This window comes from Stenella coeruleoalba, assembly GCF_951394435.1.
Source record: "Stenella coeruleoalba genome assembly, chromosome: 20".
Classification (NCBI taxonomy): domain Eukaryota; kingdom Metazoa; phylum Chordata; class Mammalia; order Artiodactyla; family Delphinidae; genus Stenella; species Stenella coeruleoalba.
In genome coordinates, this window is record NC_137166.1 from 23,271,527 (window position 1) to 23,299,240 (window position 27,714).

Here is a 27,714-nt window from a genome sequence, read left to right on the forward strand (position 1 = left end):
AATGTTTCACCATAAAGATGTTTTTATTACCTTTACCAACTCATGTTTTACTTTTTCCTAGCTAGTGAACTGTATTTTAAATCAATGTCTACTTTTCTCCATTCTTATTTTTTAAAAGCATGCACATATATCATTCAGAACATTTAATTACCATGAGATAGATAACCAGAGTTTCCATATTGAATTGATATAATTTCTTCCCCCAAATTTGGAAGATGCTATTTTATTTAACCCATGTAACTATATTGTGATTCTCCCCTAGGCTTTAAAAAATACTGACAATTTATCCTGGGAATTGCATTTACTTTATTGGATTTTTATGAAGATTAATCAACAGTTGCTAACTTTGCAAACAGTTTAACCAGTCACTGAAGCCAACAGGAATTTTAAATATTGAGAATTCTGTTATCATCATCATAATCATTACTGTCGCCACCACCACCATAGTCATTCTCCTCCTCCTCCTCATCACCATCGTGTATTATTTTTCTCTCATTCTGTTTCATGAACAGTTAAGCATAGAGAAATTTTCACATAACTACGCATCCTGCTTTGTCTCTGATAAAACCAGATCACTGTTTTTCTACACTTAATGTTTACTTCTTTAAGACTAAGCTTAAAAAGTCACCACCTTTGAATAATGTTGTCCTGCCCCTCCTAAATACTCCCAGAGCACTCCAAGTTTTTCTTTCTCATATCTGTTGATGAAAAATTAGTCAGTCAATCTAAGAAAGAAGTGAAAAATTTTATTTGAGCTAAATTTGAGGATATAATCCGGGAAGAGCATCTTAGAAACTCTGAGAACTGTTCTGCCTATTAGAAGTCAAAACACAGTTATATAAGTTTTTTGAGACATCAGATGACATACTATTGACAGTTTGCATAATCCAGATCTAAGCATCATTGTGGTGGGTCATGTGACGCCTTATAAGATCAAGAGGGAATGTTATCTTTTAAGGCATTGTCTTGTTGATGCTACGAGGATGTTGCTCTTTATGGTTGAACAGATATTCCTGCCAATGGGGGAGGTCTGGTCCATGCATAATGAGGATACACAATGCAGAGTGGGGGGAGGGGGAGGCCAAAGGGCAGAGAAGAATTTTTATGTTTACATTTTTCTTGTCTTGACATAAAATATGAATTTTATTTCACATATCTTTCAATGGTTTAGTTCAAGAAATGCATGCGAGTACTAACTGTCAAGCTTGTGCTAGTCGCTGAGATAGCAGGGTATATATATCACCATATATATCGTTATAATCATATATAGACTTTTAAGAGATTGTGGTCCAATATTAATATCTCATCCACACGAGTACTTTGTTAAACTCCAAATGATCTGTTCTAGAAACTGGAATTAGAACATTACGTTTTATTTCTTATCTCACTGTCTTCCTCCTGTATTTACTATTTAGTAGGTCCTCACAAATGCTTGTGTATTGACAGAGGAATGGAAGATGTACTACTGTCTTTCCTTTATAAACACCTTCCTTTAAAGAAATTAAGAGAAAGTAATTTCTTATACCCAGAGTGTCAGAAAATTATGCCTCTCCCTTATACATCTATTCCAGAAAGTAACATCCTGGGTATCCTCTTACAGTGAATGTCTTCAACTCCTCACCGAAGAGGTTTTCGCCATTTGTTTCTATTTCCTCTGTTTTTGCTATTAAAAGTACAGCCTCTGGAGTCTGCTTGAGATTAGCAGGGGCTCCTTGTCCAGCTTTTGATTGTGAAATAAATGCAGCTTTTGTTTCCAGTCTTGCCTTGTCTTATTTCCTCTTGTGTTTTCTCCTCTTGGCTTTTTAAGTTAAAGTGCTATTCCCTGGGGTTGTACCTCTTGCCTGAAGCTGTCATCCTGTCCAAAGATAACAACACTGTATTTACCATCACAAAAAAAGAGAAAATAACAGGAGAATGAGAGAATGTTTGACCTATTAGTGATAGTGTCTTTTCATTATAAAATAATAAACTGTTTAACTGATAGATTGAGCCAGAGATTTTACAGTTTTTAAACCCATTTCCACATCTTTGCTTTCAGTTCATTTTGCTGAGGTTTCAAGAATAAAAGGATATTTTAATCAACACAAAGAGATTAACTCTTGGTTAAAATGGAAGTTCCATACTGATCCCCCCAAAAAAGTCTGTGTATGGTTGGAGCAATATTGTTTAAGAAAAAATAGTTAAAAAAAACAAACAGGTGACAAAAATGGATCATTTTATTTTTAGACTCTGTTTTGTCAAAGCTCTAATATATTAAATTAAAGGGCATATTTTATGAACTTTGACAATATATAGAAACTAACTGTAATTGAAGACTCTCGGGGGGTAAAAACTAAATGAATATCTATTTATAGAAAATAAAATTTTACCAATTACATTCTTTTTTTTTTAAATTGGATGCAGAGGTGTGCTAGGTATATTTAGAAATATTTTAATTGCAAACAAAGTGCCAAAGACATTTTTACACGTAGTCATTCGATAGCTACATGCTTCTTTTGTTTAATTCTATACTCCAAATATTTCTGAATGCATAATAAGTCACATTGCCAAATGATAGGCTTAGAGGATAGAGCTATAATCTATATTATACATTAGGATATTAATGTCTAAGAATATATATTACAATTGAGATAATGGAAGCATAGGGAGACACTAACAGGCTGATTATGAAGAAAGAGAACTCACAACCTGAAGGATTTTATTTTGCCCTTCAGGAAGCAGAGAAATACTTAGAAAGAATTTTTTTTTTTTTTTTTTTTTAGAAAGAGTATCTTTGTCTCTGAAACCATTCTCATCTCTGCATTATGTCTCTAATCAAGGTGAGTATTGGGTTTACTTGACAATAGTTTTACGTAACATTAAGTAACATGGTAACAATGCAATGGTATACTTAACAAAAGTTTGAGTACTGGGTATTTAGAATTAGGGAAGACAAAACCAGGATACTTTTAAAGTGAAAAGTTTTAGGATTGATGAGCATTAACAATTATGTAGGGAGAAAAACAAAAATCTGTAATATTCCAGGCAAGGATGAATGGTCATGCTAGGCTCCTGCAATAGCTAGTAGAAGTAAAAGGTGTCTCCAAAATTGGTAATAAATTAGCATTATCAGGAACTATGAAGCAATATGCAAGTGATGCTTCTTTAATGGACACAGTTTTAGTTATTTGTCCCAACACCTAACATTAGGCGAAACACCTGGACGATATTATCATTGGCTGAAGATTGGCCCTAACAAAAGAATATACACAAAACATGACCCTGAACATGAATGGTGAGGGGTGTGTGTGTGTGTGTGTGTGTGTGTGTGTGTGTGTGTATGTCCCTGAGTTGGGAGAAAATGGGAGAACACTAGTTCTCCACATCTAATTCAACAGTAAATTGAGAAACAGAGAAACACATAGCCATTTTTCCTATTGCCAAAATAGCACCAGCCTTGAAGACATTAGACTTTCTAAACAGACTAATTTAAACCTGGTATCAGCATAGCCACCACCACCACCATCTCCAACAAAAACTATTTGTGCCACAGTTTTATATGTTCACACTGTGTTGATGCATGTTAGTCAAGAGAATTCTGTGTCCCTCAGAATCCTGTCATAGGACAGTCATGCTGAAAGTGACAAGCAGAGACCAGGAGGTATGGTATCGGTGCTGGTATCACATAAAATTTGGCTTCGAAGGTGAAAACCTGTCTTCAGTCCAGTCTTTCTTCCGTGTTAGTTCTGCTGAAGTTGGGAATCCATTTAATCTACTTGGGATATAGAAGTCCTTATGAAATGGAGATGATAATAACCAATCTCACCAGACTATCTAAAGGATGACATGAGATAAAGTAGGTAGGTTGTAGTATGTTAGGCCTGGTGAGTTTCCATACACTTTAGATAGTGTAAGTATTATTTTGCTGGTGGGATTTATGGCCAGGCAAGTCATTGGTCATTCTCTACTCTCCCTCACTATTCCCTCCCTCTATTCACACACACCCACAACAGAAATACAAGGTAACACCAGCACTTCAAGGTACAGTTAGCACGGCAATGTGGAGGAAGACCTGCCTTTGCTAGGTGTCCTTATGACGTATGGAAATCTGCCTAGCCTTCTCAGACACCCACAGCCAGCACCTAATCAGAACCAACTCTAGGCAGTACAGACTTATTCATGACCTCATTCTTATACACTCTGGATACTCTCAAAATGCATTTATGTTTGTACCTTGATGGTATATCCTTGGAATTCTTTCTCTCCATTCCTCCCTCATAAATGGTGTTGGTCATAACAGCAGCAAATCAAGGACTGGTATTCTATATGGAAATGACCGGAATATATTACAGGGTCCTATAGTGTTTATATCATGTGTCTTGAATCAATTTTGATATATGTAGATTTCAAGACAGTGTTCTGTCTTCAAAAAAATAAGAGAATCAAGTGGGAAGTGCTAGTCTAAACACCTACTTTGGGTCACAATGGTGGAAGGCATTTGCTTTCTTGCCTTTTCACTTTCTCAACCCAAATTCAGCCAGTTGGGAGTCAGTCTCTCTGTCTGTCCTTTTTTTCCCTTCCCCCAGTGCTCAGTGAAACTAGCATGATATCTTAGGCTTTTAACTCTTTTCTCTAAATATGGGTATTGTCTTAGGATGAATAGCTGTTTGGCAACACAGTTAGCCCCATAGAACTTCTAACATGGCCCCCAAAACCCCTAACAATGCCACCCAACTCATCATCATTTTATTACTTCAATGGGATTAGTGTCTAGTAGGTTAAATTGAGAAATGAACTGCTATTATTATGTTTTATTATTTATTATGTTTTATAAATTCTAAGATGAGCATACAAGGTGTTATGGAAATATAGTTTGGATATCTGCGTCATATTGGATGGTGCTGGTTATAGATGGCTATCTTAAGAGGTATTATTTAAATTCCATTTTGAAGGATAAATTTTAAAAACCTACAAGGAGAAAGAGTGGGAAGAAACTCATTCTAGACACATAGCATGATACTTCCTGCTTGAATGACCTTAGGCATGTTTCCTAACTTACCTGGGCTTTATTCACACAGAAAATAGAACTAATTCATACTATTTTACTTGAATTTGAATGGAATATAAAGTTTCTGTTTCTGTGAATGAAGTCTGGGATTGAATCAAAAATGTCCCATGCCTTTTCTCCCTTAATTTTGCAACAAATTGTTTTTTGCCTTATGTCTTATCATTGACCATCGCTAATTCCTATATTATTATCTACTTTAGGCTCTTAAATCATATGTCAGCATATTTTCTCTAGGACAAGAGAGAGACATTTAAAGCTAGATTTAAGACACTGTAACTGGGAATTAACTAAGAGTAATAGATATAAGCCAAATGTCTATAAGAATTTCATTGCTGAGATTTGGAATTTAATATGCACAAAAATTTCTCAAAGACATCAAATAGCCAACATTTCCAGAGACAAATCCATTTTTTTACTTCTTTCTACATTCAGTGAAAGCTGTGACCTGGTACTTTCCTTAGATCATAATTTAGATGTCGATCTTTACTAACTGTAAAATAGTGGCCCCGGAGTTTTAGTTCTACTTAGAACCAGCTTCCAAATATAATAAAAAATAGCTATGAAATCAGAAACCTCTTAGTAATTCTACTGGCTCACAGCAGAACCGCTTGAAAAGTCACTCAATATAGGAAAGAAATAAAATGTGCAAGGTTTAGAAGGGAATGTCAAAAATGAAGTTGAAATGGTTGGAAATTTTTTTTATACCACTTCCTCCTTAACCCTTTAGTAACATTTCAATGGAAAGTTGTGTTTGAAGGTCCAAATTATATTCCATTGAATATTGCAACTAACTTTCAGAATATTCCTCTTAAGTGAGTGAATTTTTACAGATTCATGGCGATGACTTAGAACAGAGGTCTGCTCACACAAGTGTGTCTGCTCACACAATTAGATACAACATGGCTCTTCCCATTTTGAATCTTGAGCTTTGGGGAGTGATCTAGTTTCACCTCCTCATTTTAATCACAAAACGTGTTGATATGGTACCTCTATAAAGCCAGTACTGTATCCTGCACAATCCTGTCATTTTCAGAAGGTGATCATTTTGAAAGTGGGGAGAAGATGGAGGCTATGAGTCATGGAACGTGGACACTTAATCCCTCCTAAAGTTAGGGACATACCAAATAGGACTGAATCAAAGTCTAGCACCCTTTCCCTTCACAATTAGATAATTTTAACACAAACAAGTAATGTCAGTTGAGGTCAATATTAAATGAAGACTGTGCTTGTCTTATGATATATTTTATAAGAAATGCACACTAATGAATTGGCTGCATTTAAACTGACTCTTTGTTCTACGTAGTTCTTAATTTGTTTATTAGCATTAAAATTATATGCTTTGTTATTTTCGGTGGAAGAAATATCTAAAATTTATATCAGGATTCCATGCTTTCTTATGTTTTATAAGAGCAGAAGAAAGAATCTAGATTTGGGATTAGAAAACTTTGTGTAAGTCCCGGCTTCCATTTGACAAGTTTAATGGCCTTGGGCAAATTATTAGTTTCCGTCAATTTCATCATTAAAATGTATGGAGCAGAAGTGACTATTCTCCCAGAATTTTCCTTCCACTGATAAAAATAAATACCATTAATAAAGATATTATGTTTATATTTTTGTCAAATTATGACAATTATTTGTTACACTATTCTTTAGTAAGTTCATGGGCTGAGAATCTACTGAGGCACAATTGTCAGTTTTTTCCAAGTGTTGTTTAACTGCAAATATGATGGCCTCTTTGAGTTTTCTTGTGATTTTTTTTTTGGGGGGGGGCGGGTCTTGTCATTGTTTGCTTCTTTATTTATTTATTTAGGATTGGTTTTGTTCTGCCTCCTTCTTTATGTCCATGTTGCCTGGTGTCTTGTTGCTGAGTCCATTGTTTCTGCTTTTAAAAGTCTTTTCCCCTTCTTTTAATGTCCTGCTTATTGAAAATTCAGAAATTTTTTTAGATGTTTATCAAATAGGACTAATTAGCTCCTAGGTAAAATCCTGAATGCGTTTCTTAATAGCAATTGATGAACTTTTCTGTATCTGTAGCTGTTTGGGCAAATCATAGATCTTGATTTTAGATTTTTTTTGCTCCTTCAGCATCTAAAATTGGCCAGTAGAATTGAATACCAGAGATTATGGACATGAATAAGACATAGTTCTTATCTCCAAAAGTTCACAGTCCAGTAAGCGAGAAAGACAATTACATTTAGTTAATAAGGACTACAGCAGAGTAAGTGCTCAAGGCTCTGGGTCCTCAGACCAGGGACATTTAACACCTAGAGATGTTACAGAGAGCGATTTGGTTGAAGCAATATCTAAGCTGATATCTGATGGAAGAGAAGGGATTAATCTAAAGGAGAAAGAGGAAAGTCCTCTTAGGTGGAGGGAACAAGGTAGAAGCACAGTTCTTCCTGTACAACAAGCTGTTTAAGGTGAGTAGAGGGCACAGTGCAAGAAAAGGTCATTTTGGTAGTGGCCTGAAAGTAAACTGGGTACATAAACCAGACTTATATACTGAAGGAGTTTGTAGAATACAGTTAAAAATTTGTTCTTATCATAAGGTAATCAGCTAGGTAAATTATCTTCAGGTAAGCGAAGAGTTCTTGTTTTTGCCCTGCCCCCACTTCAGTCTGCATTGTTGAAGGAGCTCATGTTGATCTTTCATTAATAAAGTAATAATTGAGAATGTTAATGAGGCTGAAGTTTGTGTGTGTGTGTGTGTATGTGTGGTGAAAGTAGTGAAAATAGTCCACGAGCAGTTAATGTATCAATGACATAGTGAGTGGTGCAAAGAAGGCTTGAAAATATTACATTAATTCAGCAAAAGACATACTCTGTCAAGGTTTTGGTTAAAAAGGGATGTACTTAGTCCATGATTTTGAGAACTTCTTGGGCACAGAGTACCTGTCTGTTGTTTTTCTTTTGGAATGACCTTTTTGTGGCAAGAGAATGTATGAATATGCTATCTTGTATGTCCTCTGTATTAGTATCACTGAATAATGTCAGTAACAGTCATGGTCTTGATGAATTAACATAGGGCTAGAGTCACTATTAACCGTGGAAGCGTAAACCCTCATTGGATCTCTCTGTTCCTTGATATTTCCACAAAGAGCCTCAACCGTCCGGAGGGAGGAGATAGATTTCATGATCAGGGGATAAAGGACAGATACTATATTCTCAACGAGTGGGACTATAGGTTATTTCTAAAGTAATTATGGAAGGTTATCTTGGTAGACCCATGTGAACTATCACTTCAAACATTCATGGCATACAAGTATGGCAAATAAAACAAAAGATCCGAAGAGCTTGGCATGGGAAAGGGGAGGATTCAAGATCAAGGGTTTTTAAGTTTTTCAGAATAAGCAAAAGAAAGCAGATTTTTTTTTTTTCTCTTGCAACATTGCTTTTGCATGCAAGACTTTTCCAACAAAGTTATTGTTATCCCTATATTCAAACTGGGGTTTGGTTGCTAAATTGTGATTGACACTTTTTTTTTTTTTTTTTTTTTTTTTGCGGTACTTGGGCCTCTCACTGTTGTGGCCTCTCCCATTGCAGAGCACAGGCTCCGGACGCGCAGGCCCAGCGGCCATGGCCCACAGGCCCAGCCGCTCCACGGCATGTGGGATCCTCCCGGACCGGGGCACGAACCCATGTCCCCTGCATTGGCAGGCGGACTCTCAATCACTGCGCCACCAGGGAAGCCCTGTGATTGACACTTTTGGCAAGGGGTTGGGGATTACATTTTAAGCTGGTGATGAGATATAATAGAGGGAGGATCCTAAGATAATGCAGTTTAACTAATGGATTTATCGTGTACTGTAGATACACTTTTTAAAGAGAGGAAATAAAATCTGTGGCTATTAATACCAGCTAGATTGAAGTTACTGCGTGATGGAAATCAATTTTGTGAACTGTAAGTGGTTGAGATCATTACTGAAAGTTTTTTTTAAGTTTACAGTTTGAAGAATTATAGTATGTACTTTCAAATAAAAACATTAAAAAAATATTGAGCACTTACAATTTTTATTTTAGAAGTTGCTTTTAGAGGAAATGCACACACATGCATGCATGCACGGCAATACTCCTCAAAGATGAGTTTGGGACAGGAAGTATAAATATATGACATGTTAAATAAAAATACTTAAGTAATGCAAGGGTAACACAAACATTTACTAGATAGCTTGCAAAAACAAGTGACATATAAAATAATGTCACACAGAAGGACATCATCTGAACCCAGAAGAGAAATTCATTGTAAATTGCCTTGACATGATATAGATTTAAATATTTATAGGCTTAAACTGACTGCAAACCTGTGCTCAAGAGGTTTCTAGAGGATTATCACATTCTTTGTAATTATCTGTTAATTTATTAATCTTTCCACTGGAAATCTTTCTATTTTGTCTCCTTGGGGGCAGGGATTGTATCTTAATATCTCTTAATGTCCAGATTCCAAACATTGTACTTGGCATCTAAAAGGCCCTAAATATAGGATTTCATAAATGAATGAATGAATGACTGTCTTTTATGCAGGCAGGGAAAGGTGGATCATATTATAGCAATAACTAATTGCCTTTGTCCAAGACCATGCAAAATATGATATCAATAATACAGAGGCCTGGGTAAGGCACTTGCTTGGTAGTCCTGTCTCAAAAAGAAATGAAAGAGGGACATTCCAGGTGAGGATAATGACGTGAAGGAGGCATGGCTCTGAAAAAGCCTGGTATAAATATTGTGGTTTAAAGAAGTACTAGATAGCATAGTTCCCCTGACTCTATATGGGTAAAACACGGAATACTTTGGAGCTGTGGAATATCTCAGATTCTTGTACAGTGCAGGTTGTAGGGAATCCTAATCTGTTCAGCAGATCAGGATCTATGGTTATTAATGGCATCAGGAAACAAACAGATTTCAAAGTCTCCATCATAAAACTGATGGTCCTTAAGTCAAGACAAGCCTGAGCTGAAGAAAAGATCATTTCCAGGAGAGCCAAGGGCATCCTGGTGTGTTAAAAAGAGCACTGGATTAAGAGTGAGGAGATTTGACTTCTAGATTTGATTCTGCCTCTAGCAAGCTGCGTGACTCTGTTTCCTTGTTTGTAGAACGGGAGGTGGCAGGTCCCACAATCCCTTGTAGCTATGTTGTAAATTGCTCTATGACTCTGTGAACTAAGGGGCTTCCTACTGTCGTGGGAACAAAGGGAAGCAGAAATGCAGGAGATGGATGCCTCGTCTACCTTCTCTTGGAGGCACTTTCATGTATCAAACTGTGGGTAGAAACAACTGGCATGTGAAAGTATGGTCAACTGGTTAACAGCATTGATTTTGGACTACAAAGAATCTAGGCTCTGGGCTCAAATACTGCAGCCACCTTCGAACATGTCAAATCGTCTGTAAAGTGAAGATTAAAAAAAAAAAAAAAATCTACCTCTCAGGGCTGTCTGAGGGTGGAATGGGTCGATAATACCACTTATTCTCCCCTGAGATGAACACTCTTCTCTCATCCTGCTTCTCCCTAATCATCTCCTGATAGTTTCTAGGATGGAACAATATCTACTTTTAATCCTAAAATATGGAAGGAAAATATTGCAAAACACGTGGGGTGGGGAACACAGAGTCTGTTTGGAAGCCGTTATACTGGGAACGTAGAAGATGGGGCTGATTCCTTGATGCAAGTTTTGGTATTCCCTCATATGCTTTTGCCTATCAAAGAGCTGCAAGAGGGAACAGACAGGGCAGAAAAAGATGACTTTCTGATGATGCTGGGGAAAAAACAAAAACAAGAAAACTCAAAATTATAACCATACATTTCTTTGTTATTATCGATAAAGAAGTGTGGAGTCACCTCTTATGGTCTCTTTCTTCCATCTCTATTCAAAGTTATTTTGGTGACCTTCCCTACTTAATTAACCCCGAACCATCTTCTCTTACAAATTAGAACAAAATTCAAATTCCTCCCCATAACTGGAAAGGCTTTGCCTCATGTGCCTCTGGTTTCTTCTTGATCCCGTCTCTATCATGTTTCTCTTTGCCACCCCACTTGAGCCTCACCGATCTCTGAAGCTCTTCCTCTAATATGCTAAGCCAGATCTTATCTCAGGGTGCTTGTTGTACCTCCAGCCTGGAAGACTTACCTCAGACCTCCACTTGATAGATTCCTGCTCATCATTCAACTTGCAGCTCAAGTGCTGTTCTGCTGAGATGCCTTCTCTGGCTCTCTTCTCTAAAGCAGTCGCACATTCAGGACATTCTCTATGTTCATGAACCTGTTGTGTTTAATTCACAGCACTTTCCATTTTTTGAAGTCGATTTGACTGATTGATTCATTGGCTTGTTCCCTGACTAGTGTACTTTCCGTCTTTCCCACCAGATGGCGAACTCTCTGAAGACTGTAGCTGATCTATTTGGTTCACTGCCATAGCAGGCATGTCTAGAACGCTGCTTGGCACGTGGTATGTATTCAATTAATATTTGCTGAATAAATACGTGGATGGATGGATGGATGGATGGATTGATGGATGGATGGATACATGGATAGAGGGTCACTTCAGCGCTATGCTATTTTATTTCAGAGGTGAGAAACTCATCCCTCTTCAGCCTAGTCTTTGTCCCACTTAGCCACATCTGGGAAACAGAAAGTAAATGAGTCTGTTTCCTTAAAAGTGGTTTTTTGCACTTGTCTGCAAAATAACATTATTTGTGGAGCTTTTAAAACACAGATGCCAGTGCTCCATCCACCAATTAAATAAAAATCTCTGTGGGTGGGGCTTGAGCATTGGTACAAACAAACAAAATCAGCAAACACAATAAGCTCCCTGGGTGTTTCTAATGAACAGCTAGATTTGACAACTACTGGCACACCTTACTCATCCCCAGGGGAACTGTAATCTGCTTTTAGATTCTATGAAATGACATTTGGAAACAAAATTTTAAAGTTTGCAATTTGTATTACCTGGGAATCTACAAAGAAGTATAGTCTGGAAAAGATACTATTCTTAACTAAAGAAAGAGAAATTTTCAATAAAGAGAGTCTGAAGTCTGACCTCAGTTGGATTAGATTGTCCACTTTAGATATGCTGTCCTTGATTTTGTTTGCACCATTCATTAAACTGCTGGGCCTTTTGCAGGTGGCCTTCGTCCTATGATCTAGGTACTGTTTATTCTGCTTCCTTCTTTCTCTAAGGATTGTTAGGAATTCTCTTACTAAGCAATGGTACAATAGAAGAGGTCCTTGGATGACAGTGGCGTTGTGCTCTAACATATTTCAGGCAGATAAACATGGATATGATTTGAATGAGAGTTATGTAACATTGTTGAAAGGGCCTAGGTGTTTAAAGCAGCTGTGTCAGAGACTAATGAGAGAATAAAGTGCAATTGAATTTTGAAACCAATTTATGCAGATGTCGAAAGATACGCTTTTATTCTCTCAATATCAGGTTCTTCCTCAAAGTTCCCAAGCACATGAATCCTGTTATACATGAATGTATAGGCATTGCTTTATATTGACTTCTGAAGACAGAATCAGTTACATTTACATATGAGTCAATCCTGATGCAGTGGGACACTGTAATTACTGCACATTTGGAATCCACATTTTGCTGACGAGAATTCTGAAATGACGATTTATTAGAACAGCATAACGATTCCAAATGATTTCCTCAGGAGAAACCTCCCATTATTAATTATTAGCAAAAGTTGCTCCCTAAGAGCTTCCCAAAGGAGGTTGGAAAGAAAAATAAATAAATAAAAAATTGCATAAAGAAACAGAGAACGATATATTGATGTAATTGTATTTAATGTGCTATGCATCATGACCAAAGAGTGCTTTTTATATCTCTTATTAAAAAAAAAGAAAAGCACTAATTTAATTTTAAATATCTGTGAGAAAAACTCTAAAGCAAAAACTGCAAACGATATTGCCAGGCATGAGACCTTGTCTCTTTTGTGACATGAACCTGTTTAGATGCTCGCTTTCTTCATGCCCCTGCCATGACTTTTCCCCAGTGGTTTTTCAACCGTGCTACTTAAAATTAGATAGATATGATTAATTTGTCTCTGCCCTGCTCTGAAAAAAGCACACTGCATAGGGGCTTTGATCTGATCACGCAGGGAGGTCTCTTTATGGTCCAGCCATACTGGGTTGGAATCAGAGCAAAGGCTCATATGATTATATGTGTCATTGTTAATTCAGCACTAATGTCAGTATTGATTAGGAACAAAGGAACATGTGGCACTGCAGCCAGGGCTAATTTTCTCATTAACTGTATAACTTTAAGAGGCACCTATGATACCCAAATCACTGTGTAACTTCATGGAAAGGAGCATATTGTTTTTTTATGTGGTTATGTTCCTTCAAAGGGCTGGAAAAATTACTAGAACTCCATCTGGTATTGTTAAATAGTCATTTGAATATAATTAGTTTAGGATCATGCCTTTTGCAGAAGGACACCTGCGATTAGCACGATTCAAATCATAGTGATTTGTACCTTTTCCTCTCGCTGGTGATCATGCGCTGGTTTTCTCTTGGCATTCGAGGTTGTCATGAATATGAGTCTCCCCCACCCACAATTCACCCCCCAAAGCTTTTGTGAGAGATTTCTAAGCCTTTCTCTTCCAACTGTACCTATCCCTGCCACTCACCTTCACCCTTAATACCAATGGCAGAGATGAGCTATCAGCTGCTTTGAAGCATTGTCCTGCAAGCCTGTGATTTGGCAGTTTTGAAGTAAGTGGTCTTTCTGATGACAACAGTGAATGATACAAGCTCCTAAATACAGGGATGTGCCATGGCTCTCGGGTAAAATCCATTTCCCGTGGACCAACTTACGGTGGATTGTGATGAGCTCTCTGGAAAATGCTTTTGTGTTGAATCATCTAGTTTGGGTTATAAAAATGAAAACAAACATCACATCCAGTTCTGAACTCAGCTGGAAGTCACAGCAATGAAATGAGTAGGTTCTGGGGTGGGAGGTGGGAGGGAGGAAGCAGGTGGGAGGAAGGACTTAAAGATCCATTGGTCTGGAGGGAAAGACATGTCAAGAAAGATTTTGTCCACGAAGGGACATACGTAAAAGTAGATGACTTTGAATATTGTCTTTAAATGCTCGAGTCCTAAAAATGGAAAAAGAAAAGCTTTCTAGTAACTCGGTTTGGGTCATGATGAGAAGTAGACACTCTTTCTAAAGGGACAGGTTAGGTTGTCTGGAAGCTTGGGGTGAGGTTTAGCGGTAAGTAGTGTGAACCATGATAAGTCAGAAAAGGAGGTAGGAATGCATGACTGTGCTGAGCTTCTAAGCCTGCAGAAGTGGTTTTAAGAATCACTGCCTGAACTTCCCTGGTGGCGCAGTGGTTGAGAGTCCGCCTGCCGATGCGGGGGACACGGGTTCGTGCCCCGGTCTGGGAGGATCCCACATGCCGCGGAGCGGCTGGGCCTATGAGCCATGGCCGCTGAGCCTGCGCGTCCGGAGCCTGTGCTCAGCAACGGGAGAGGCCACAACAGTGAGAGGCCCGCCAAAAAAAAAAAAAAAAAAAAAAAGAATCACTGCCTACCTTCATCCTCACAAGGAAGGAGAAGAATTAGACATGAAAAAAATAGCAGGTAGTCTATAGATTACTAGTTTCTGCTTGTCTGAAGTAATGTAAGAAAATGAGTATCAAGTGGAGTCATTGGAATTAGAGAAGAGAAGAGACTGAAAAAGAAAGGAGAGGAAAAAAAACAACAAAAAGTTCCCCAGCTTAACCTGAAATAGAATAGCTCCCCACATGCACTCTCCCATTTAACCTTTTTTCAGTATCTCCAGCCCCATGCATTTGAATGATGCTACTTTGGCCACCATGCACCCTGCACAATGTGTTCCATTCACCACATTCCAGGGAGAACTAGTCAATTTTGACTCTGTCTTTAGAACTCAGAGGTGAGCTCTGGGCTACAGTCATCAGTAGGTGTACGGATACAATTTGATGACCCCAGTTTGAGTAAGAATTTTAGAGGGTGAAATTGAAAGGAGGAATCACGTTGAACTCTGTGAAAGGCAAAGATTTAAAGGATGTGTGTGAGGAGATGACCTGGAAAGGAGTTAGAGATGGAGAAGGCGGGGATACAGGAGAAAAAAACAGAAAGGGGGTGTACAAAGGGCAGAAATTAATAGTCAACTCAATACTGAGACTATGGAGAGGTTAAATACATGGAGGACTGACAGATATTAAGTGTATTTTATCACAAGGTATCATTATGGATTTCTTGTTTTGGACTTTATCTCTGTAAAAAGAGAAATGGACTCTTTTCAAAATGGAGAAATTGATAAAAGTGAATAAAAATGTAGAACTTGAGTGCAGTTAACACAACATATAATTTCATCAGTACTCAAAAGGTTTTTTGACACATGACATTGAACTAGGATGTTTAAATGTGTGCCTTTTTGGTGTTATGTCATTAATAACAATGATATGACAATTATGACTAATTGCCATATTTTATTTGGCATAAAATTGATATTGAGAGAATTTCTACTTACTAAGAATGTCCCAGATGGTGGGCTTTGTATAGGCACCACTCAGTACAAGCATAGAGACTAATGGCTAACAGTGAGGGATCTGGAGATGGACTGCCCTGGTGTGAACCCTGAATTTACCAAACACTGTGTTACCTTGGGATGTTCTCTAAAGAATGGCGAGTAAAGGAAAGTCTGGTAAAACAAATAGAAAGGGAGCAAGCGATGATGAAGTATTTTCCTCACAGAGGTTTTGCAAGGATTAAGGCACATGATGCATGGAAAATACTTAAAACAGTTTTTGACACGTAGTAAACAGTCAATATATGTTGGCTCTCATTGTTATGATTATTCAATTATTGTAACAATTCCATAAAAATTATCTCACTATTCAACTTTCTATAGAGAAGAAAATTGGAAGAAAAAGATACTCAGGTAAAGTGCTATCATGGCATGATTAGACTTCTAAACTCTCTGACTCTGAAATCCATGCTTTTTCCAATACACTGGAAGATTCCTAACTGTGTTCTGAGATTCCGTGTTTGTCAGAGAGTGAACTGTAAATGTCCTTTGTATGTGGGATTCAAGAGGAGGTAAATGGGAGAATTCAAGAGAATTGTGAGAATGAGACTTTTGTTTCGCTTATCTGAAACTTTTATTTTCTCTGTTAGGTAAATTTGGTTCCTATGTAAGATTTCCTATGAAAAGCACTCTGCTGCTAAGAATAATAATAACAGTATGATTTTGGAAACATTCAGAATAAGCTGTACACACAAAGTACTTTCTCATCTCCCACCATAATAATCCAGAGTTCAATTTAACCATTTTGACAATTTATCAGTGAGTTGTTGAATAGTGTCAAGGTTCTCAAATTAAAAAGGATAGAAGACCTTCTACAGTTTCATAGTCTGGACTACTTTATGACTTTTCTGAAGGAAGAATGCAACTCTCAGCTTTTAAATGTCTTGTTTTTAGGTAAATTCTGTGTCCTAGTTTAGACCCTGGTGGTCAACACAAAGCAAACCTTTGTGAAAATTCAGTCAAACAGTGGCTTCTATTGATTTCTCCCTGTTACCACTTAACCAGTCTGGAAATGGTACTGAGTTGTTTTTGCAAAGCTTCTGAGGAGAAAAAAAAATAGAATTAGACTACGAATATTCTTTTAGTTTCAATACCTGTTCACAAGAAGTGAGAAACTGTTACACAGATTATTATATTGTTCCTTGTTCTCTAGAGCATAATATTCCGTTCACAATAAGACTTTTTGTGATATATTTTATGTACAAGGTCTTCTGCTACCCAGTGAGGCAGTTATTTTAATCCCTATTTTGCAAGGACAGAAAGTTTATGTAGCTTACACCCCAAATCAAAAGGCTAATATGTGGGAGACATGGCATTCCAAAACAGATCTTTCACATCTTAAGGTCATTGCTAAGAATCTCTGCACTGTTCAAACACTCCTTTCCAGAACTCTCTGCTTTTCCCTATGTGGCAGTGCATATATTTCAAACACCCGGAAAGCTCAGTATACTTATCCATTCCCTTAATTTGAAGTGTTAACTGTTGAGTATGTTTGTTCATACAAGTGAGTTTATATTTTAAGCCTCTCTCTCTCTAAATCCTAAGTGTTTATGGTGCCTTTGGTGATGTGAGGGGCACCAAAAGCTACGATGAGATATGCTGCATATTCCCAGCTCTGTGTAGCTGCTTTGTTTGCATTACGATTCTATATCCATGTTAAAAACAATCAAACAGCCACCAAAAACATAGAACCTTAATGTGTCTCTGATGTATCTTCCTCAAATTCTGTAACCCATGAAAAGCACATTAGAAAGGCATGTAAGTAAAGGGGCCATCACAAAATACTGTGATGGAGATAATAGAAATATTTAAAAGCTTTGTTGAAATAGGAAAAAAACGAGTGGATATGCAAGAAGGCTCTTCAGAGGAGGTGAAATTGAGATTGTATATCCAGGTTAAAAACAATCAAACAGCAACCAAAAACATGGAACCTTAATGTGTATCTGATGTATCTTCCTCAAATTCTGTAACCCATGAAAAGCACATTAGAGAGACATATAAGTAAAGAGGCCATCACAAAATACTGTGATGGAGGTAATAGAAATATTTAAAATCTTTGTTGAAATAGGGAAAAAACGAGTGGATATGCAAGAAGGCTCTTCAGAGGAGGTGCCGTCTGAAACAGGTCTTAAGCTGTAGCAGGTATTTACCAGAAGAGAAGAGAAGAGAGGGGATTCCAGATGGAAGTGTAGAGGAGGAAAATTTTTTCCTCTAAACTTCTTCTTTTGGCTGGTCAAATGATTAATAATTGACATAAGACAGATTAACAGGGGAAAATTAATTACGTACATATGGGTGTCCCATAAAAATATGGAACCCAAGGGCAAGTGGGGCAATTGAGACTTATATACCATCATGCACTAAGGAATGGGATAGGGACCTGGGGCTTCAAATGGGAAGGGGACAATTCACAGGACAATAAGAAAAGCAGATGTTTGGTAATTAGAAGTTTGTCCTGTCATGCAGGTAGGTCATTCAGATAAAAATTACCTCTGGTGGTAGCTCTCTCTCTGAGCCAGGGCCCCTATCTAAATTATTTTAAGTAGTTAAAGGAGAGGTAAAAGTTTTTCTAGTCTGCGGGGCCTTAATTGCCTTCAGTTCTGAACAATCTACAAGCAGCATATCTTGGGATCACATATTCTGCTCCTTTTCAGAAGGAACAGCATGTATAAAACCAAGGAGGTATGTGTTGGCATATTTTGCTGAGGAACACATGAGAAATTCTGGAAGGAGAGCATCATGTGCCTGGAGGGAAGTATTAGGAGATAAAGCTGAAAACTCAGCTTGGAATCAGATTTTGAAGAGCGTTTAAATGCCAGGCTAAAATGTTTGCACTTCATTCTGTAGGACATAGACAACCATCCTAGGGTTTCAAGTATGAGATGCCATGATTAGATTGATTTGAGAAGATAAATCTGGCTCTGTGTGGAGGGAAGACCAGAATAAAAAGAGACAAGAAGGAAGAGAAAAATAATCAAGTTCTCCTCTTGAGAGCAAAGTGCCATGTGTATTGGGTGAAATCTTGATTTATCTCCTTGAGCCCTATCTTACAGCTCTCAACACGCCTCATGTTAGTTTAAATGTGAGTGCTGCTTTGAAAATGAACAGCTTTTAGGTAGCTTGTTAGGTGTCTTAATGAAATAAAACCTAATTTATAAGAACAAACAATCCTTAAAATACTTGAACATGCAAGCATTTTGATGAGCCTGATGGATAAAATCATAAACATAATTTTCGTACAGGAAACAAAAATTATTATCCATAGAGGAGTTTCACAAGCATGCTGTTTCACACTTTAAGGATTGATCTGCGTGGGAGACCTAATATAATTTAGCAACAAGGCAAAGTTATCTGTGCAGTACTATGGATCAAGGCTTCTCCTAAGTTAGTAGCCAAAGATGGGCAAGAGTGTCGAGAGAAGACTTCATATTTATAAATTAGAGGACCCATTATAAGTCTTACAACTGTGGCTCTAAACTAGAAGGAAACTTTAAGGAATCCACCTACTGTGAGAAGGTATGAGAATATTTTTACTGTGGACCAACAAGAAGAAGTACGGGTATTACCACCTCTCCAAGGCAGATTCTTTGTCTGATCCACTGTCTCCTGTTTTTTATACTTTGTGGGTCTGCGGCTTTATTAGCTTAGCTTTCTTCTTCCTTCTAATGTTGTTTATGTACTGCAGTGGAAATTTTGCTCTGTTCAACACAAGTGTCACTAAAATCATCCAGTGGCATACTGATAACTTGCATATGTCATATTTCATGCCTGGCATGAAATATCCCAGTTCTTCAGTGTTGACCCCTTTAACTGTCTAGTCCATCTGCTCTGTCCATTTTAAGCTCTTGACATCTCTGTCTTGGACTTCCTAGATGGCCTCTCACATCCATTCTCATCCTCTCTAATTGCTTTTCCTTGCCATAAAGAAAAATGGTGACTTCAAAATGCAGAGCTAACTGTTTAAAATTATTAGATGACATCTCATCGCTCATGTAATAAAGACAAAAACCCTTACCTTGGGCTTCCTTATGGTGCATATATATCTCCCTCATCTCATTTTGGACCATTTTATGCCTTCTCTATGATCCAATTACAGGGATCCTCCAGTCACAGGGCCTTTGCATATCTCATTTTCTGCCTTAGATATTCTTTCTTATTTGCCTAGGCAAATCTTGTTCATCCTTGACATATCAGATGAAATGGTATTTTTTCACTAAAAGCTCTCTATAATCTCCTGTAGTTGTTCAGAGCTTCCCTGTACAGCTTATCCTGACCATATGTGCCTCTTCTTCGATGTAACAAATTGTAATTTCTTGAAGTTTACAAGAAATGTCTTATTTCCCACTAGACTATATTATTTTGGAAATGTCTGTTTTTCCCACTAGACTGTAAGTTTTACCAAGGCAGAGAGGAGGGTGTATTTCTGTTCTCTCATTATTTTTTCCCATTTACCTACTCAGGGACTAGCACAGTGACTGACAAATTAAACAGTCACTAAATTATCTTTGATTTTTTTTAATGAATGAAAGAATGAATGCTGGGCTACTGGATATGAAGTCTTGACTGTACTCTGCGTTTATAACTTACCAATTGTGTGACTTTAAGTAAATGATTTTCTCTGATTTTCACTATCCTTAGATGTAAAATGAGAATATAATACAAGTATTTAGTGTAAAAGACTGCTAAAGAAACTGAGGAAATGAAGCAGGAGTGGAAGGAAAAGCACCAACCTAGCACCTGCAACACAGTAATTACTCAAGATCACAGCTTGGGTTCCCCAGAAGCAGATGATGAAATGTAGTTTGGGGTGCAAGGTGTTTCTTACACATCATTACATGCAAAAAGAAGATGAGGAAGCAGGACTGGGCAGAGGGAGAAGTTGAATTACAATACAAACCTGGTAAAACCTCGGCCAACCCAGTGCTGTTCTGCAACAAACTAAAATGGCTTGATCTTTATGCCCTGCCCCTCTCAGTCCCTGGATGCAGGCAGCCCAGGAAGCGAGTGAGTTCAGTGAAGCAGCTCCCTGGAGCTGAGGCTGGCCCTGAAGGAGCTGACCATACTCCCGGCTGCTTGCAGGAAGGTCTGTCCAGCGCACATACACGTTTCCACTTGCACTCAGTGCTTTTATTCATGGGGCAGTCACTCAGACAATCAGTCACTCTTCCATGAAGTGCCCACACGGACCCCCACAGCCCCTGCATTTTACAGGGGTTCAAAACGAGCAGTCAAGAACACTGATATTAAACCTTTCCTGATCCATCACACAAGCACACAGGAGACGCAGAAGGAAATGATGGATGCTGAGAAGAGGGAATTAGAAAAGTGTCAATTAATCTCGGGCTGGAGATACAAAGCATAGCGGGAAGTGAGTAGGTCTCTTTTTGAGGTGACTGGGAAGTAAACTTGATTGTACCACTTCAAGTGATTATTTTCATTTACCAAGCACTTTTTACTTGTCTGTGTTTCTGAAATTTGAATAATGTGTACATGAACTTGTTTAAAATGAAGAAAAAAAAAAAAAAGAAAACAGAACACATGCTGATTTAAATTAATTTTACTATAAAATTATTTTTATACAATAAACATAAAACTAGTTAAGAAAATTCATAGGCTTATAGCTAATGAACAACTACAAACCACAAATTTATAATTAAATACAAAAAAAACTACACATTAATAAAATTCACATTAACAAGCATGACGTTTTCTTGACAAGAGAGAGTGTTTGGCTGAAATAAAGTCCCTGCTTGCCTTATGATTGCTACTGTGTCACAGGTTCTTTTGCAGTTGAAATGTCAATTCTACCATGTACGCTGGGGGAATCAAAACTATGATCATTTTCCTCTGTTCAAATTATTATAAAACCATTGTCTTTATAGTGTGATGTGATGTAATTTGACCCTCATTAGGCATGTGTATATCACTCATGTAGTAGAATTGACACAATTCTTCATTACTAACAATTAAAATGGTGCTATTTGTTACTGACAATTTTATAAGCAGGAATACAAATATGAGTGCTGAAATCTTATGGAAATATTTTAAAATAAACTGGTCATTCAGATTTATCCATAAGACAGACATTAATATTTTCTAAGTTATTTTTCAAAATGAAAATAATGTTTTTTTTTTTTTTTTTGAGTATTTGCTTTAGGTTTTGTGGTATTTGGTGCTGCCGGGTTCTAACATCTATTTTCCATTGCATCACTGTTCCAGAATCATACTTTTCAACTGGGCACTTTACTGCCCACATAATAGGGTATATTTTCCAATGTTTCTTGAAGCTAGATGAGGCCATGTGCCACCAAGAGAGATATCACTGAAGGCTTTATGGCCATCAAGGATATCCAAAATGAAGACGACGTGTCCTTTTCCTTTTTTCTCTACTCTGCCACCTGGCATATGGATGTGATGGTTGGAGTTGTGAAAACTATCGCTGGAGTACTGGAAACTATCTTGGATTTTGAGGTCAATAGGCATACAGTAGGAATACTGGGGTAGAAAGCTGAGATTTTCATGAACTCTCATGACCATGGAGCTGCCACATTAAGTCTTGGCTTTTATTTCCATGAAAGATAAATATAATTTTATTTTTCAAGTATCTGTAAGGCTTGGTCCTGATGCAAAATTATGTTATAGACTTGTTCAGATTTCATCATATTATCCATAAAGTTCCTCAAACCATCTAGCCTCCTTACTTATTCATAAGGAGAATAGGCAAGAACCTGTTGTATAGAGCCAGGATCAAAAGCCAGGCTCAGCCATCTATAAGCTGTGTGACCTTGAGGAATTCGCTTAATTTCTCTAAGCAGTAGTCTCCCGATATGTAAAATGGGCATTAAAAATATAATAGTGGTATTGCTGGGATTAAACACCATCATGCACATAAAGTGGTTATCAGATCAGGTGACATAAATGAAGTAAATAATGACTTGAAATTGATGATGGTGGCGATGATCTCTGCATAAACAGGGGCAGTTACCTCTCATCACACTTCCCATCCAACCCAAATGGACAAAGTGTGAAAGAAACAAGAGTGACCATCTTTCTAAAGAATTCTAAAGAGAAGCCTGACAAACTCTATACATAGCCCAAGAATAAGCAGTTTGAGGCTTCATTGAATTTTAATACAAAACTATAATCTTTCCAGTTGTACAAGAGAGGATGCAAACTCTTCATTCAGACTGTGACTTTTTGCAGATAATTCTCCCCCTGAGAACACGTGTGTTATGAAGCCATCCAATTCATACGTTGCTGATGGCCTGGCATGTCTCTATCAAGCACGTGAGCCCCTCTCACTGCACCTTGAGGAATTTAGCATATGGTCCTTAACATCTCAGGATTGTCCGGAGTGCAATTCAGCATGTATCCCTGTTAAAATGCAACCGATTAAACATTTCATGGCATAATATTGCATCTAATGGAATTAGGATGTTATTTTATTTTATGGATTTGCATCTGTCCCTGATCAACATATGACCATCTCTTCCTGCCCCCCCTTGAAAACCTTGTCAGACATTCCCGCTGATATAGCAGGTTTTGGAAGACAGACTTCATTAGATTTCTGATACACACCTGGAAGAGAAAACACATTGCAAAAATCTTTTGAATTTCAGCCCTTTGCTGGTGTGGTAGCAAATGAATATTATGGCATAGACTCAAAGTATTTACAACTTAACGTGTAGAGATGAGATGACTCTAGTTATGACAAAACATGCATGTGACAAATTAATCTCTTCTATGGTTATAAAAATGTTAAATAGGTGAAGAGAGCTAGAGTTTTTACGTGTCTTAAAGTACCAGATGCATTGCTAAGTGATTTACAAATAAAACATTGCTTCTTTCACTATTTAACATAATGTGATAGAGGCATTATTTTGCCAGCTTTGTAAGAAAGGTTCTTTAAGGCTCATTGCTAGTAATTGACTGCGATCTCACACCTAGTAAGTGATGGCAGGCAGAATTTATTTCATGTATACCATGCTGTAAGTAGCAATTGAGAGATAGATAAGCAAGACGATTAAACTGACGTTTCATATTTACTACATTATAATGCAAAGTTGTTATTAAAGTAATAGATAGGTAACTCTGAAAGACCAGTCATGTTGTAATTGTTTATTAAACATTTTCTGAGGCGTTTCTATAGGTGATTCCCAAAACAATGCTCTGGTGATGTCATCATCACATTCAGGTTATGGATGAAGAAACTAAGATGACATCTTTGTGGTACTCAGTACATCTATTAGCAAATCAGTCAACCTTCAATAAGTTTCAGGACTAAGTATTCCTCAGGCTGAGAAACTGATCTCATTAGATATTGCAGGAGAGGCTTTTGCCGTCTCTTGTCCTCTTATGCCTCTGACATCACCACGAAAAACATATGCCCCAGTTAGACCATAGACCCAGAAAGATGAAGCAGCACTACAGCCAAACTTCGTCCAGATCAAAGGACCCTCGCGTGACTTCCTGGTCCCATCTAGATTCTAGCAGAAAAGTGAGTAGAAAGAAAGGATAGTGTTTTAAGCCACTGTAATAAATATATATTTGTGTGTATGGGTAGGTGTAGATTTCTGGCACTGGGCTAAAATTTTCTGTATTCAAAGGAATTTTAATATTTTGTGGGGAGAGGACACAGCATCTAGTATTACCTCTTTCAAGAGGAAAAACCTTTCTGGAAATAGAGATGAATCTAGTCTTATGAGAAAAAATATCACATCCTAAAGCCAAGGCATTGAGTTGTCAAAAGGAGCCTTGAGAAATTGTTTATTGTTCCATTTGCCAAGGGGAAAGCCAAAGGCCACAGACCTCAGGCCATGACGATCAATTAATTTAAAACAATGTAATCACTTTTTCTTACAAAATATGTTTAATCCCATTGTGAGCCAACTAAAATCAAAAGTTGTTTTGTTATTGTAGTGCCTAATTACCTCTCCTCTTTTGCTTTTTGTGTTTTAAAAATACATGCTTATACACAAACCCAAAATAATAATACAAAAAGTAAGCCTTATCCTTTGGAGCAGTCAAAAAGCCTTGATGAAACACAGCGGTGTTTAAAAAGTCTCCTGCAAGCTTTTGTTGTTGTTAAAAGGCTTCAAGAAAATGGTATTTTTAATTTTTTTTCCTCAGCAAAAGAGTTGAAATGATTCAGACAGTTGTTCTGTGCTGAGTGCCTTTTTTGTTTTCTTTGTGCTGCAAAGGGGTAGAGACTTTTCCATGTTCTGTGCCTCTTTGTTTTGTGATTTTGTGTGTAGGGCTTCTCAACAACAGTAATCCAAGTCTTGGATTTTACTGCTTTAAGAGATCAGAGTTGATGTAGTACACGGGGCAAAGGAAATTTGACATATGTGCACGTTTGGATCAGTGGTCGTGAATGTCCAGCCATTGAACACCCCAGGCACAGAGAGTAAGACCTTTGTAAATCCCTTTAGATTGATTGATTGTTTTTTATGTTTGTTAGGCTACTGTTTCTCAAACATTGCTTATATGTCACTGGAAGATCTTGTAAAACTGCTGAATTAGATTCAACAGTTTGGGGATGGTGCCTGAGGGTCTGCATTTCTAACACTCTTAGATGATATCACTGCCTGTCCACAGACCAAACTCAATAGCATGGCTTTAGGCCATACCTGACATTGAGAATTCAAGAGTCACTTACATCTTAGCATTTCTGCCTGGTGCTGCCGTTAACCTGCTGTTTTATTTATCCAAGAAATATTTATTGGACTACTATATACCAAGAACAATGCAGCTGCAGAAATGGAGTAGTGAAACAAAATCCTTATCCTCTCAACACTTATATTCTTTTGAGGACCAGGGAGAGAGAAAACAAAAAGTGTATTAGGTTGGGCTTCCCTGGTGGCGCAGTGGTTGAGAGTCCGCCTGCCCATGCAGGGGATGCGGGTTCGTGCCCCGGTCTGGGAAGATCCCACATGCCGCGGAGCGGCTAGGCCCGTGAGCCATGGCCGCTAAGCCTGCGCGTCCGGAGCCTGTGCTCCGCAACAGGAGAGGCCACAACAGTGAGAGGCCCGTGTACCGCAAAAAAAAAAAAAAAAAAAAAAAAGTGTATTAGGCAAAATGATACCCACATCCTAATCCTTGGAACATGTGAACGTGTTAAGTTTATGGCAAAGGGGAGTTAAGACTATATACAGAATTAAGTTTGTTAATCAGCTGACCTTGAGATTGGGAGACCATCCTGGATTATCTGGCTGGGCCCAGTGTAATCTCAAGGGTCCTTAAATATGGAATAAAGGAGGCAAAATTGTCGAAGTCACAGCAATGATGTGAGAAAGTCTTGACCAGACATTACTGGCTTTGAAAATGGAAGGGGGTCATGAGCTAAGGAATGCAGGCAGCCTTGAGAAGGTGGGAAGAGTAAGGAAATACATTTTCCCTAGAGCCTCCAGAAAAAGATTCTAGCCTTGCCAACACCTTGATTTTAGCATGAAACCTACGTTAGATTTCTGACCTACAGATTTATAAATTTGTGTCTTTTGAGCTGCTAAATTTGTGGAAATTTGTTACAGCAGCCATAAAAAAACGAATACAACAAGCAAACAACAAATTAAATAATATATTCTTTGGTGATGTTTTATAAGGGGAAAAAAACAGTAAAGCAGGATAGAGGAGAAGGAAGTTTGAGAGCTGCAGTTTTATATAAGCCTCTCTAGAAAGTCATAATAAATAATACGTTCTCTGATGATAAATAGAATGAGGGAAAAAGAGTTAATCAGGGTAAAGTGGAAGAAAGTGGATATATATATGGAGATGGCTGTAATTTTATATGGGGTTTTTGGGAAGTCATCTTTTTTTTTTTGCGGTACGCGGGCCTCTCACCGTTGTGGCCTCTCCCATTGCGGAGCACAGGCTCCGGACGCACAGGCTTAACGGCCATGGCTCATGGGCCCAGCCGCTCCGTGGCATGTGGGATCTTCCCAGACCGGGGCGCGAACCAGTGTCCCCTGCATGGGCAGGCGGACTCTCAACCACTGAGCCACCAGGGAAGCCCGGGAAGTCATCTTTAATAGGATGACATTTGGGATGAAATTTCAAAGATACCTGGTAGCGACTGGAGAGGCGCTATGCGGGTGGGTGGAGCAATGCACCTCAAGTGCGGGAGGTGGAAGCAGACTTTTCACGTTTAAGAACTAGGAAAGTGACCAGGCAGACAGGGTGGAATTAGCTAAGGGAAGATGGGTAGGTAGGAGGTGAGGTCAAAGAAGCAGGGAGAGGGCAGGACATGTATCCTGAGGCCATTTTAAGACTTTGTGCTGTGGAATATGGGAAAACATTAGCGAGCTTTTAGGAATGGAGTGATATATTCTGTACTAAGATTTAAAAGAATTATTTTGGACAATTGTTAAAAATAAATTGCAGGGGATATACTTGGAGAAAAAAGAAAATCAGTTAAGAGGTCATTGTAGTGATCCAGGTGAGAGATGAGAGTGGTGAGCTCTCATCTAAGGATCCAAGTGGTGGCTAGGTGAGCGCTCAGAATCAGGATGCAATTCAAAGGTAAAATATTTAGGACTTTTATATGAATTTTGAAGAGAGAGAGAGAAATTTTTCTGGAACACTCTAAGAATTGCCATTTACAGAGTTGGAATATTCAGGATGACCAGGTTTGGGGTCTGGGCTAATCATTAGTTTTATTTAAACTTGATAAGTTTAAAATGTCTATGAAATATCCGAGTGCAGGTGTTTGAAAGATAGTTGGATATATCCTTCTAGGTTTCAGGGGAGATGCTGTTGCTGGAGAAAGAAATTTGGGCATGATTAGTATAGTTTTTTTGTTATTGTTTGTTTTTTCAGGTAAAAGATTGGTGAGATCAGCTAGCAGCAGAGAATGAATATAACTGGAGAAGGGAAGAGGGAGGCTGGCGGAGAGGAAAGGGAAGGGAAGGGAGGAAGTCTGAGGACAGAGGTAATGTGGTGGAGAAAAGTGCTATTTTCGCTAACACTGTTAAATTTTCTTCCACTGCACTCAGGAACACTAAATTTTTCCTGTCTCCCATATAGTTAATATGTATCACTTGACTGAATTCAGCCAGTGAAATACAACTGGAAGTGTCTTATGCCATTTACCATGTGGACCATAAAACCCCAG

At 38.0% G+C, this 27,714-nt stretch overlaps 1 protein-coding gene across 1 annotated transcript in view; it reads left to right on the plus strand.

The window, feature by feature from the left end:
- Window positions 1–27,714, plus strand: part of CDH8 (cadherin 8) — a 1,195,405-nt gene that overhangs the window by 365,145 nt on the left and 802,546 nt on the right. Inside the window, exons 7-8 of the mRNA XM_079908493.1 lie at window positions 2,763–2,819; window positions 11,405–11,486. The gene's annotated coding sequence lies outside the window, so the exon portion shown is untranslated. The remainder of the gene's footprint in view (window positions 1–2,762; window positions 2,820–11,404; window positions 11,487–27,714) is intronic.